Raw genomic sequence first — 14,788 nt, forward strand, 5'->3', positions numbered from 1 at the left:
GCACCTCTTGGAGCAAGGATATCCCACCTGGCATGGGTACTCAGAGACAAACCTAGTTCCTCTGGGAGACCAGCAAGCACACTCAATGCTGAGCCAGCTCTCCTTGTGATGGTCTGACTAGGAATGGCCCCCATAGACTCACGTGTTTGAATGCTTGGCCATAGGGGGTGGCCACCATTAGGAGGTGTGGCCTTGTTGGAGGAGGTGTGTCACTGTGGGGGCCAGATTTGAGGTCTCCTATGCTCAGGCTACACCCAGTATGCCACACAGTCTCCCTCTGCTGCCTTCAGATCAAGATGTATTACTCTTGGCTCCTTCTTCAGCATCATGTCTGCCTGCATACCGCCATGCTTCTCACTAGGATGATAATGGACTGAACTTCTGAAACTGTAAGTCAGCCCCAATTAAATAAGAGTTGCCTTGATCATGATGTCTCTCCACAGTAAAGGAAACTCTAAGATACTCCTGGATGGTCTGTTTCCCTTCCTCCCTTCCTTCCTTCCTTCCTCCCTTCCTTCCTTCCTTCCTTCCTTCCTTCCTTCCTTCCTTCCTTCCTCTCTCTCTCCTTCCCTCCCCCTTCTCTCTCTCTCTTTCTTTCTTTCTTTCTTTTCTTTCTTTCTTTCTTTCTTTCTTTCTTTCTTTCGTTTATTCTTTCTTTCTTTCTTTCGTTTATTCTTTCTTTCTTTCTTTTCTTTCTTCCTCTCTCTCTCTCTCTCTCTCTTTCCTTCTCTCTTTTTTAAAGCAAATTGGATCTGGAAAAGCATTACAATTGCAGTTTTAGAAGGTACTTTATAATTTCTTTAATATTTAGTAATGCATGTAAGGTAGAGGTATCCTACCAGCCAGGATGTGAGAGTAACAGGATGTTTGATGAAAATAACCTAGATTCAGACCCACCTTGCCCCACCTTTTGGAGACTGGGCAGAGGCTGCCACCACAGCAAACAAACAAGTGATGGAGAAGAGGGAAAGAAGGGAGAGTGGAGAAGCGCGTGTACTTGCATGGAAGAGAGGCAGAACTGGAGCCGAGTGGTAGTGACAGGTCTAAGGGTGGGCTGAGGTCAACAGCGGAACATGTTGTTGCCCAGGGGGTCGGTGGGATGGTGTGCAGCGGGCTGGAGCGTATGCAGATGCAGACTCAGTCCTTGAACATCGCCCTGGCTGTGGGTAATGATGGAGGGTTGAGATGAAGAACGGTTCACTTTCTGGACAGAATTTCCTCGAAGGACCACTGTGGTCTGTGATGCAGCTGAGAGCCATGTGTGAGTCAGAGGTCCTGATGTGGCTGGGGACCCGGTAGACGTCCGAGGCCGGTATCACCACCTAATGCCGTTTAGATGTCCGTGATCTATGCTGTGGCAAAGCCACGTTGTCCTCTGTTGAGAGTCAGGGGAGGGTGCAGCATTTTGATGCCTGGGGTCATGGCGATGTCTGGGTCCAAGGTCCTAGTGTGGCCAGGATCTGTGTTGATGGCCATGGCCCATGATAACCACTGAAGGCCATGGGGATGTCCGTGGTGTATGCTGCAGCTCGACGCCACGTTTGGATGTAAGGCCTGAGCTGCCACAAAGGGCCATATTGATGTGAGTGGCCCGCACTGCCACCTGAGGCCATGTTTATGTCCGTGGTCTGGGTTGCCTCTGAAGGTCTTGTCTGAGTCCGTGGTCCTTCTCCAGCCAGGCGCCACGCCCGTGGTCTGTGCTGTTGACAGAAACCGGTGACTGACTGTAAAAAGCAAGGAAGCTACTTTGGTCTTGACATTGATGACTGCAAACGAGCAGTTGAGAAAGAGGGACACGGAAGGCTTCTGTGACAACCTCTGTTCCCCAACCCACCGCCTCCAAAAAGCAGCAGCTTAAACAGGAGGCCGTGGACGATAATACTTTAAAAGTCTGGTAAGGATGCACCGAGGTGTGAGGTGCGGGTGAGGAAGAACTCAGTTTTATTTGAGGGGCAGAGGCTACTGAAAGCTTGACCACGCTCCAGTGAATACACAGATAACACAAAGTAGACTTTGTTTTTGTTTGGTTGTTTGGTTGGTTTTAGTTTTGGTGTTGAGGGAGGGGACAACAAAGAATTAGGGAGTGTGACTGGGTGCATGATGTGAAATTCCCAGAGAAACAATAAAAAGACCATGTTGAATTAAGAAAATAATATACACTCTTACCATCTAAAGTGTGGTCCTTGGATCAGCAATACGGGCATCACTTAGGAGACTGAAAGCAATGTAGACTCTCAGGCTCTGTGACTATTTGGCTAGTTGCTTTTGTTTTGTTATTTTGAGACTAAGTTGCTGTTTGAATGTGAAATACCTCCCCATAAGCTCATACGTTTGAACACATGGTTCCCAACTGGCCGCACTGCTTTGGAAGCCAGTGAAATATTTGGGAGATGAACCCTTGACGGAAGATGTGTCACTGGGTGGGGGGTGAGCCTTGAGGACGGACGGCCTGACTCGACATCTTGTCTACTCTCTGCTCCTTGACGGCTCAGTGCAGCCCGCTGCCTTGTCTTCCTGTTTCCGTACCTTCCCTTCACGATGGACTCTCTCCCCTTACTGACCCAATGTCAAGCCTCCCTCCTCAGGTTTCTTCTTGTCGGGCAGAGCAATAGAGACTAACACAAAGATCTCCTTATGCTTGTTGCTCAGGCTGGTCTCACACTCCCGGACTCAAGTGACCCCTGCTGACCACTGGGACTCCATACGCGCATCAGAAAAGCATTCTTCTTCTATTTACTTTAAAGGAAAACCAAATATTTTTTTCAAAGGGCCTGAAATACAGCTCATTGATAAAGTGCTTATCTAGCATGGCCAAGGCCCTGGGTTCAATTCCTAGAGGAGAGGATGGAGAGAGGGAGGGAGGGAAAGGGAGAAAGAGGGAGGGAGGGAGGGAGGGAGGGAGGGAGGGAGGGAGGGAGGGAGGGAGGGAGGGAAAGGGGAGAGAGGGAGGGAGGAGAGGAGGGAGGGAGGGAGCTTGTTAGCTGTGGTGGCACACACTGGTAAGCCTAGCAATGAAACAGAGGCTTAGGCTTGGTACACTGGCACATGCTCTTATTTCCATCACATGGGAGGGAGAGGTAGGAGCTCTGTGAGTTTGAGGCCATCCTGGTCTACAAAGTGAATTTTAGGCCAGCCAGGGCTGCATAGTGAGACTTTGACTCAAAAACAAACAAACAAACAAACAAAACCAGAATCAGGAGGTTCAGTTCAAGGTTATCTTGAACTGAAAGTTCAAAGTAGGAAGTTCAAGGCCATCCCTGACCTTGTCTTAAAACAAAACAAAAGTATACATACAAACACACATGTATACACACATGCGTACGTGCACACACACACACATACACACACACACACACACACACACACACACACATTTCCTAGACTCCCCTGGGACAGTTTTTCCTTGTGTTTCATTGGTCAGACAGAGTCAGACTGTCATCTGACTGAGGTGGGGATGGCCTTACTATTGCTTGACTCTATCATGGTTTGTTTCCAGGAGCTGGGAAGGTATCCATTTCATCCCCTTGGCGTCGCCAGTGGACACCTGAAGGAAATGAAGCTTTTATTAACAAGGACCACTGTCCTTCTTTTCTCCTCCTGCACTGCTGACAGAAGTGACTTAAGGGAAGAAGGATTCAGGTGGTTCATGGTTTTGGTGTCATGGCCAAAAACGCATGGTAGCAGGATTGGCTCAGTCCATGTCTGCCACAGTGTGAGGCAACTGGCATACCATGGCAGGCAGGAAGAGACCAGGCCTGGAAGCAAGGTCAGGCTATCATCCTCAAAGCCCACCCCAGTAGCCCGCCTCCAGCAGCAAGGTTCCACCTTCTAAAGGATATACAATCTCTCCAAAGAGCATCACTGTGTGAGAACCAACCGTTCAAAGCTTGAGCCTATGGGGACATTTCACATTTACACCAGGACAGTCCTAATCCTCATAGGGTAAGGGTAGGCTGGGTAGGTCAGATGAGGCGGAGTAGTGTTAATGAAAAGCAAACCAAACGTAGTTAATACAGGAGACGTGCTCTCAACCTCCAGCTGTTCTTACCTTACACGTACCGAGAATGAGTTTATTGGTCAGGAGTAAGCTGGACCAACAATGACTGGATCCGTTACAAGTCGTCTGTATGACCCCTAGAGTGTGAGATAGAGTGGGAAGAGCATCAGGAGGTGGCAGAAAGAGAAATAATCAATGAGACCAATATTAAAGACTTGCAAAAGGAAAGAAAAAAAAAGAAGAGAGGGAGGGGAAGAAGGAGGGAAAGAAGAAAGGAAGGAAAAGGAACAGTGAAGGTTCATTTCTTCTCTCTCTCTCTCTCTCTCTCTCTCTCTCTCTCTCTCTCTCTCTCTCTCTCTCTCTCTCTCTCTCATGTTCCCCCACCTGTTTCTTACACACCAAAGCAGCACAATTCTGAGTCTTTCAAATGGAGGAGGACTGGTATGCTGGCAAAGGCCTGACTTTTTAGCACTTGGGAATTAGAGGCAGGAGAATCAAAAGTTCATCCTTGGCTTCCTAGCCAGTTCCAGGCCTTCCTGGGCTAGGTGACAACCTGCCTGTCCCCTACCCCGCTCCAGCCCCAAAGGAAGAAGAATCTTTGAAAAAAAAAATGATTGAGGGATGTTGTCAGCAAGGAAAGAGGAGCATCTCAAATCACAGGAACTTTAACCTTGACCTTGGTTGTCTCAAAAAAGTACAGGCAAGTTAGGAAGTGGGAAGAGAAACAGACGTGGGTGCCCAATGCTGGGTCTCCAAGTCTTGTGAGAGAAATGCAAATCTACAGGCAGCACCTGGTGCCCATGGACTCCGGAATCCGGAGCTCTGGCTTGGACTGAGCCATCTCTGTGTTAAGCCCTGCAGGTGATTCTGCAGCTTGCTCAAGTCTGAGACTCAGCCTGCCAGGGAATTGTTTATGTAGCTCCTACCTGCCTGCACACCTCTGTAGCTGGGAGACTATTTTGAGCCTTTTATTTCAGGAAGTGTTTTTCACTTTGCTCTTTGGTGTTCATTGCAGCAAAGTACATGTATGCGTTCAGAGAGACAGACAGACAGATAGACACACTGTGGAGGGTGTCTAGAGCTCACAGAGTAGGACACCTTTAGCTCCATTTGGTGTTGTTCTTGTTGGACCAGGTACCATATCTGTTTTCTTTAAATTTTTTTAGTTGGTTAGCCTGGTCTGGTGGCATAGGAGGGTCATTCTAGCTACTCAAGAGACTGAGGCAGGAGGATCACATGTTCAAGGTCTATTGGGGCTACGAGTTTAAGAGCAACCTGGATAACTTAGTAAATGCACACGCACACACGCACACACACACACATGACTGGGACTGGGGAGATGGCATAGATGGTAAGGTATTTGTCATACAACCACGAGGACTGGAGTTTAACATCACAGAATTCACAAAAACAAACAAACTGGGCATGTTGGTGCACACTTGTAATCCCAACACTGGGGAGGCAGAGACAGGTGGATCCCTGGGGTTTGCTGACAAGCCCAGGTTCAGTGGAGACCTGAAGAGAACAAAGGCACCAAATGAAGCTGTAGACAGCGTGGGATCACTGTGGACATCAGGTTTGGCTTAGTTAAGATGGCTATTACTGGATGTCCCAGGAGCCACAAACAATCAATAAATGAGACTGTTAGGTAATTCATCATATAACCAGCTCTGGCATGAAGCCACTCCTGTGTGATTTTTCTATAAAATGTCCTTGGGACCAAAGGTGCATGCTCTCACCTGAAATAAAGTATGTCGCCAGCAGTTCCGAGGTCTCCCATCTCCTGCTTTATCCTCCATCTCTGGAACACTAACTCAACTGCATCAGGACCCTATCTCAAAAAATAAGATGAAGGGGCCATTGACATGGCTCAGCAGATTGCTATACTAGCCTGATATTACATGTTTGGTCCCTTGTGCTGACTAGTTTTATGTTAACTTGACACAAGCTGGAGTCATTTGGAAAGAGGAAACCTCAATTGAGAAAATGCTCTCACCAGATTGGCCTGCGGGGCATTTTCTTGATTGATAATTAATCAATCAAGGGCCCAGACTAATGGAGTCATCCCTGGTCTCGGGATATATAAGAAGGTCTGAGCAAGCCGTGAGAGCAAGCCAGTAAGCAGCACTCCTCCATAGCTTCTGCTTCAATTCTTACCTCCAGGTTCCTTCACTGAGTTCCTGGTCCTGCTTCTCCCAATGATGGACTGTCACCTGGAAGTTTAAGATGAAATAAATCCTTTCCTTGACAAATTGCTTTTGGTCATGGTGTTTGCTCACAGCAATAGAAACCCTAATTAAGACATCTCCTGGAATCCATTTAAAGCTACAAAGGAGAGAACCAACTCTACAGAAGTTGTCCCCTGACCTCCACACGAGTACTGTGGCATGCCTACACACAAACATTGTATAAACACGATGATTAATAATAAATGAAATCTAAACAAATAAGGAAGAAAGGAATTAAAGAAGGCACCAGATCTTGTTCAGAGATACATTCAAGTGTACATGTGACCATAGCAACCCCGAATCCCCACGGGGATGAGTACAAAGCTCAGTGGTAGGGTTGTGTCTTGGCCAGTGTTCTGTTTCTGTGAAGAGACACCATGACCACTGCAACTCTTATAAAAGAAAGCATTTAGTTAGGGCTTGCTTATAGTTTCAGAGGTTTAGTCCATTTTCATCATGATGAAAACATGGTGGTGTACAAGCAGACATGGCGTGAGGGAGGAGCTGAGAATTCTACATCCAGATCCACAGGCAACAGGAAAAGACTGGATTTTTTTAAACTTCAAAGTCCACTCTGAACAGCGCAAGTTTTCCAACACCTTCTAATCCCTTTGAATAGCTACTCCCTGGCGACCAAATCTTCCAATCTATGAGCCCATGGGGGACACTCTCATTCAGAATACCACAGGGTGCTTACTTAGATGTGTGAGGCCCTAAATTCAATCTCTGGTACTGCTCCCAAATAAAAAGCATACCTTTATATATACAACTTTATTATTTGTGGCTTTTGTTTTGTTTGTTCTTTGAGATAGAGTCTCATTGTATAGCCCAAGGTGGTCTCCAACATATGATCCTTTGCTTCAGCGTCTTAAGTGTTGGGATTGTAGGCAAGAGCCACCAAGCCAGTCTATTTGCTTATTTTTAAGTATTATCATTGTATGTGTGTGCACATGTGTGAACTCTCATGCCGATGCACACACCATGATGCACATGTGGGAGTCAGAGGATAACTGTTGGGGAACTGGCTCTCTCTTTCCACCATGTGTTCCAGCTATTGAACTCAGGCTCTCAGGCTTGAAAAGCAAGTATTTTTACCACTCGGCCATCTCAAAGGCCCTTCACCCCCTGGGCCATCTCAAAGGCCCTTCACCCCCTGGGCCATCTCAAAGCCCTTCACCCCCTGGGCCATCTCAAAGGCCCTTCACCCCCTGGGCCATCTCAAAGGCCCTTCACCCCCTGGGCCATCTCAAAGCCCTTCACCCCCCTGGGCCATCTCAAAGGCCCTGAGTATTTATTTTGTACCTTCACACTTTTTCCCTTGCCTTGAGTTTATGGATAAAGGGCCACTAATTGTGTTGTGTTTTCTGAGACTGTCCTCCATTACCTAAATATGTAAGTCTGCACCCGTAAACATGGAAGACTAAACCTTCTGTGCTCTCAACTGCTCATTCTTGTGTTTCCTACGATGGGGCCCTGACAGAACCTCTTCTCTACTCAGAAAAATTGAAGACAACTTGTCTTTGTTCAGACAGGATAAGAGAATCCTACATATCGGGACTTCGTAAACCTTCTCCATTCATGACTGCTATTTGCTTGCTCCATTTTACTGTGATCCTAGGCATATTTGGTATATGAGGTAGATATACAAATCAAATGTTCATTGATACTTAATCAAAAATTATTTTAAGGAAATTCTTTGGCATATATACATTTCTACCATTTATTCAATATTAAACACCAAAATATGCAAACACAATGCAATCCAAACATAGGCTAATTTTATACTTACCAACCAAACAACAGTGGTAGAAAAATATTAAAAGTTTTTGTTTTCTATAAGTAAATCATTATGTTTTTATTAAGAACAGAAACTTACATGCACAGTAAAGATACCGCAATCCAAAATATATGGCAGTTGCGAATCTCAGCTGAGGTGTCTCAGGAAGCACGGGTTAGTGTTGTGTAGTGCGACTGCGTGCATAGTGCAAGATGTGCCCATGTCCTGTGCTTGGACCTAAGGCTTCAGGATGTCATGTATGGCAACATGGATGATTACTGCCAGAAACAGTTTGGATTTATTGTATTTGATTTTTAATTAACTTTTGGTTGTTGTGTGTTTGCTGCTGCCAGATGTTTTTTTTTAAACAATGTCCATATTCAATTACATAAGCCTAATGGATTGTGACCTACAAATCAACACACAAATGAAGCAAAGGTAACTTGGCAACACAATTCTTTTTGCAAAAAAGCATTTGCCCAAACTTGTGTAGCAAGCACATTTGACCAAGATGGCTTCTACCTTTTATCCGTGACATAGGTGGTGACTTTGTCTCATCCTATTGATGACAGTTCTGCTTTACAACCTATAGTGAATGACTTATAGATGTGAAGGGGAAGGGCAAGGTTCAGGAAATATGAATCTTTATCAGGTAACTAGCCTTGATAGAGAAAACCCAACTATCTTGGATAGGAAAAAAAAAAATTCTTCCCACTATGTTAACCTATGACGTTCAGAGAGCACATTTAACCCTGTAGCACACTCAAATGAAAACAATGCATAAAGTTTAATGTTAGAAAAATGGTCTATATACAGTGAGATAGAAACACACAAGAGAGGGGTTTTAAGTCAATGAAGGGCTGGAGAGATTCCTATCTGCCCTTCAGAGCAGAGTCTTTAGAAAAAGTCAAAAGTGGCTTTGAGAAGGTGGAGATGTAGACTTTCAACTGGAGGGACAGTGTCAGCAAATTCAGGGAGGCTACAACAGGACAGCAGGTCCGGGGACCAGAGATGCTCAGATGTCAGAGCCTAAGAGGTGCTGTTTGGGCTCTAGAGAGGGAGTTAGAAGAACCAAGAAACTATCTTGCCCAGAGCTGTCCTGGGGTAGCAGCAACAGTCCTCAGGCCTTCGGTTAGGGACAAACCAGGATGATTGGTCACACCAGGAGAGAAGCTGGGAGGCAGAAGGTCATATGCGTCATGGAAAGAAGCACACTTGATCCACTGAGCTACTGAGGGATCAGGGTGTCTTTAGCAAAGAATGGCAGAGGGCTGTATTGCCAATCACAGGAGCCAAAGAGGTCAACACCCATGCTTTGCAAGGAAAGGGAGGCTCAAATCTCCAAGCTTCTGCTAGCCAGCGCATATGGAGAAATTAAGATCAAACAACATTATAGGGGAGGATGGCATAGACAGGAGGGCTAGGAGGGAGGAGTCTGGAGTCCCGTGTGCATTCTTTGCAGCCAGTCCCATGGCTCTATAAGCTTTGTCGTCCACATCTGTGAAATGGGATAATACCTACCTCCCTGGTTTGTTTTGATGATCAAACAGCCCAGTGTGTGTAAAGCAGAGTGGTAGACTATAAAGCCCTCCATGAGGTCACTAATAGGAGCACTGTCACGCCCCGCCTCTGTCGCATTCAACCGCATCATTCTGCACAGGGTGAATTTGATTATCATCGCATTACTTTCAGCTTTTCAATAGCCTTATGTCATCATGAATAAACTCTGAGTGTCAGCTGGCTTGAAGGGGGTTGAGAGTCACTGGGGAGAATCCCTGGGGAAGAGACTACAGTCCAGAATCTTTTCTTCCCTTCTACATATTGTAAACATTTAAATTGGGGAAAGTGGGGGGGCAGCCAAAAAGCTCAGTCATGCAAGCTGAAGTACCTGAGCACTCACATGTGGAACGGGAGAACTGACTTTCCAAAGCTGGCCCCTGACATTTGTGTAAATACACACACACACACACACACACACACATGCACACATATGTACACATGCACACAAATATATAAAACAGGTAAAGTGGGATTTGAAAGAATAAGAGAGCTAGGTATTGCAATATAATGCCTCTAGCTCAAGTACTAAGAGACTGAGGCAATAGTTTAGTAGTAGTTTTATCTACCTATTTACTCTTTGGTTGTTTTTTTTTTTTTTTTTTTTTTTTGATGGGGGCGTCTTGCTGTATAACCCAGGCTAGACCTTAAACTCTTGGAGTAGATAAACAAACAAATAATACAAAGAAAGAAGAGACAGAGGGACAGAAGAGAAGGGAAGAGATTTGTTCTAGACTCCAAAGTGTGCTTGCAAGGTTAAGTTGAAGCAGTATTCAGCTCATGCTACGATAATCGCTTTAGCAGAGGGCAAAGCTCAGACTATCTATAGTTCAGTTGGAAGGGTGTCTGGTATGTAGGAAGCCCCAGGCTTGATTCCTAGCACCACATCAACTCAGACCTGCCGTTTCAGAACTCAGGAGGCAGAGGCCAGAAGACCAGAAAGCCAGTGTCATTCTCCACTACAGGTGAAGTTCAAGGCCAGCCTGGGAAACAAGAGACCCTGTCTCAAAGAAAACACATCAAACCCCACCCCCCATTTCTTCATCAGGGCTCTGTTTTCTCTGTTGAATTTAGTTCTTTCTCTCTTTACAGTTTAGATTACAGGCCAGCACATGGCTTACCAAGGTGAATGGTGGCCTTTCTTCAATCTCTCTCTCTCTCTCTCTCTCTCTCTCTCTTTCTCTCTCTCTCTCTCCAGCTCTATCTTTTCACCCTGTGTTCTGGGGCTCTGACTCAGGTCATCAGGCACGGGTGACAAGTGCTCTGACTCCCTGAGTCACCTCCTCTGCCCTCTTCTTTTTGTTTTGTGTTCTTGAGACAGAGACTCATGTAGCACATGTGGCCGAGGGTGGCCTTTGACACCCCCACTCCGATCCTCCTGTCTCCCCCCTGGTGCTAAGATTCTGAAGGTACATCACCACACCTAGGTTCTCCCAGCTCTTGTCCATGTTGTCTCTTGTCTGAGTTTCTTCCTGGTGCACACACCCCACTACTTCAAGTAGGAACTCAGAGTTCGTCACCAATGTGTGAAGTCTACCTGAGGAAGCCTAGACATCTGTGAGCCAGGAACATCTTGGGCATTTTTCTAGTATAGGGGAGAATGTATTGTGTCATGTGTTAGACTACTGTTGTGAGAACGATTTACCTGGAGAGATATAAATAAACTTCTACTCATCTCTGTAGAGTACCAGTGACAAACCAGAGTTCGACTCCACCAAAGTCCAGCTTGGGGAATCAATAAATTTATTGGGATTACTTACAGAACTCAGGCGGAAAGTTCCTTATAGGAATGTAGGTAACTCTAGACAGCTACCCTGTGGAAGGTCCCTCCTCAGCATAATGAGGACCCTTCCCCATAGCTTTATAGATGGTGTGTCCCATTCTGTTAACCTTTGACTGTCTATATACTCTAGTACCTCCTGAGATCATGAAGCCACAAGCATTAGGACAGAAACACAATTAGTTAGGAGTCCGGCATGGCCTTGGTAGGGACAGAATGGCATGGTTCCTGCCCCATGGACAGGGCCAGTAGGCTTGGACCTCCACAAATGTCAATGGCTGCTGTGGGTCTAAGGCTTGTTTGAATACTAGTGTATATATTCCTCCTTCAAGGAATGTTCTTCCTGTTCACATTAATGACTCTATGATAATCAGAGACAGCACAAGTCCTGGAGTTGAAGGTGGCTAATATCTCAACAAAATGGTAAATACTGGGACCTTCAGGACAGCCCTTAAGGCTGTGGAAAAGAACTCTAAAACCATAGGCTCAAAAAAAAATGTAATTTCTCAAAAAAAATAAGCCTGCAATATGAATTATTAGGCCCAGGTGTGGTAGAAATGGCAATTTCAGGCCAGCGTCCCACCTAGCTAGTTCATCTGTGCTTAACAGAGGCAGGCTGATGTCTGAATTCTTTTGCAATGTTAAAAGAAAATGTGTGCTTGTTGTATCCTAAGAATTAAGGCACTGGGGTCACCGGATGCTGATTCATAGGTCAATCAAAAGGGAACCTGGAATAAATGACTGGACTGATAGGTAAAATAAGAGAGAACTGCTTGGAGAGCCATCAGAAAATAGAGAGAAAGCTCTTACACACCCTTTCCTCAGAACCCGTCTCCAAGCCAAGGCTGGTCCTTGGCAGGGTGGTAGCGTTGGAATCTCGGACGAGAGTCTAAAGACCCTTTGCATCCCCTCCTTCTCTGAGGAAAGGACTGATACCGAGGATCTCCTGCGACTAGTCACGGCCCTCTTGATAAAGACAGTGGCTCCCAGGTTTAGAGGACGGCACATGACAATGCTTATGGAGTTGGGTTTGAGGTTACAGTCTTCCTTTTAAACTCAAGCCTGCCATTTTCTCCTTTGGATGAATGAGGCTTACGAGAAGTACTGGTACAGATTAGTAAGAGCCTATACTCCGGAGTGTTTGTGAGACCTCAGAGAAATCACCACGCCCTTGATCCTGCCCTCCTGACCACTTCCCTCGAATGTAACGTGGAGATGTTCACATTAGTGCATACTCCATAGAGTACTTTAAAATGTACACACATGTGTAAATATGTTTATATATGTGTATATATTAATTTGTATGCAAATAACCTCCCCCCCCCCTTTTTTTGTGCAACTAAGGAGTGATCCCCAGGCCTCGCCAGACAAGCTTCTGATATCCCAGCCATGTTTTTTAATGTTTATTTTAAGATAGTCTCCCCAAACTGCTCAGGTTGGCCATGAACTCACCTGTAGTCCAGAAAGGCCTTGAATGTGCAGTCCTGCCTCAGTTTCCCTGACCGTCTTCCCCGCCCAACTCTGATCACTCAGAGTCAGCTTGCCTGGGGACCTGCAGAAGTGTCTTCACACGAAGTGAGCTTTAAGAAGATAGATTGTTTTTTCTATATTTTTGAAGGCAAAACCAGATTTATGTATCCCTCAAATACTGCATTCCTCTTCATCCTAGCTCGCAGAAATGTCAGGGATGCTCCCGAGTTGGCCATTTAGGAGTAGACGGGGGAGTGGGAATAAGACCGCGCTTTATTTATCTAACCCGTGCTTTTAAAGCGGTGATAGCATCATTTCTTTCACTTTGTGTGGCAATTGAAGGAACCAGGCATTTCACAGTTCATACTCAAGCTAAAAGCTTTTTGCTTTTTTTTTTTTTTAATCAATGAGATTTTAGTGAGAAGCAGAGGGAAAAAAAATATATAATGACAGGAAAAACTTCCTAACATCACCAAACCTTTTCAGAGCATGAAAGGTGAGCGAGCCCAGGAATGGAGAGCAGCCTCTCCTGCTAAAACTCATTGTCAGGGATGGAACCTTGAACCCCGAGGCAGAGTCCCTGCCTCCGCTCTCCTAACAATGCAGCTTTAAACCGACTGAGATGGGAAATTTGTTATCAGATGACTCAGGTGGGGAAATCCAGTTCATTGGTGCCAAAGATGACAGAGGAAGATTAGGCGTTTAAATGTGAGGTTCCACTCAGCCTTGTGCATGAACTACAGCTACCTGGGATGGAGAGAAAAGAAAGAAGGCAGTTAGTTACTCACACTCAAGAAAATAAAAATGTTAAAGAGCTCTGTGGATTTAAATAATAAAACTTTATGCTTACAGCATGTTCATCTTTCAGACAGCCTAACTACTTTTATTTCAAAACATCCTGAAAGGTTTTCTTAATAAATTTCATACGAGAAACTTTTTTTGTCCTCAGCTATCTGAGATTCAGAAATGGATTTCCCATCAGCCCCAAAACTTTTTTTGGAATTGTTTCCCAAAAGAACCTTTCCTCTGCTTGTAATGAAGGGCTGGTTTCCTCCCGGTAGGTCCAGTTTATAGCTTCACAGTCTGATGGTGTTATCTACGAGTGGTGGAATTAGGAGACATGGCCTAGGAAGCAGGTCACTGGGGGTGTGCCTGGAAGGGTTTGATTTGTATCTGGCTCTTTGTTGCCTAGCCATCACAAGACGAGCATCTCTGTTGGGCTTCATCCTTCTACGATGATGCTCTGCTTCATCACCGATCCTGAAACCACCAGCCCAAATAAAGCCTTACTCATTTACATTACCTCCGTTGAGTATTTTGTCACAGTCATAAAAAGTCTGACCACACCCATAATACCCATATGAAAAGTTTTATGATATCCACTTATAGGGAAACTTTGAATTGCGCCACCCCCCATTCTGTCTCTGTCTCTGTCTCTGTCTCTGTGTCCTCTGCCTCTGACTCCTCTGTCTCATTTTAGTCCTGGCCAGCTTGGAACTCTACATAGGTCAACCTGCCATCAAACTTGCCACGCTTTTCCTCCTTCTGCGTTCTGAGCACATGTCCCTGGCTTACAGTCAGGGACTCCTCCATTCACTTTTCTTTCCTGTGCTTTCCTCCCTAGCATCTGTTGGAATGAGGATCGAAATCAGATAGTGAATTTCCTAAAACTCCAGGTAGCCATAGCAACCCTTGTTGGTTTTGTGTGTGTGTGTGTTGGGTTTTTGTTTTGTTTTGTTTTGTTTTGGTCGTTGTTTGTTTGTTTTTGCTGGACAGGAAGTGCTGTCACAGCCAGTCACCCCCGAGAGAGGAGAGAGGAGGAGAGAGGAGGAGAGAGGAGGAGAGAGGAGAGAGAGAGAGAGAGAGAGAGAGAGAGAGAGAGAGAGAGAGAGAGAGAGAGAGAGAGAGAGAGAGCACAGGAAGGCCAATGCATCTCCTCATCCTGTGCACACAGTGCATGCTCAGCTCACTTGCCCACT

The sequence above is a fragment of the Mus caroli genome, unplaced genomic scaffold, assembly GCF_978045245.1.
Source record: "Mus caroli unplaced genomic scaffold, Mus_caroli_1 scaffold_7, whole genome shotgun sequence".
Taxonomy (NCBI): domain Eukaryota; kingdom Metazoa; phylum Chordata; class Mammalia; order Rodentia; family Muridae; genus Mus; species Mus caroli.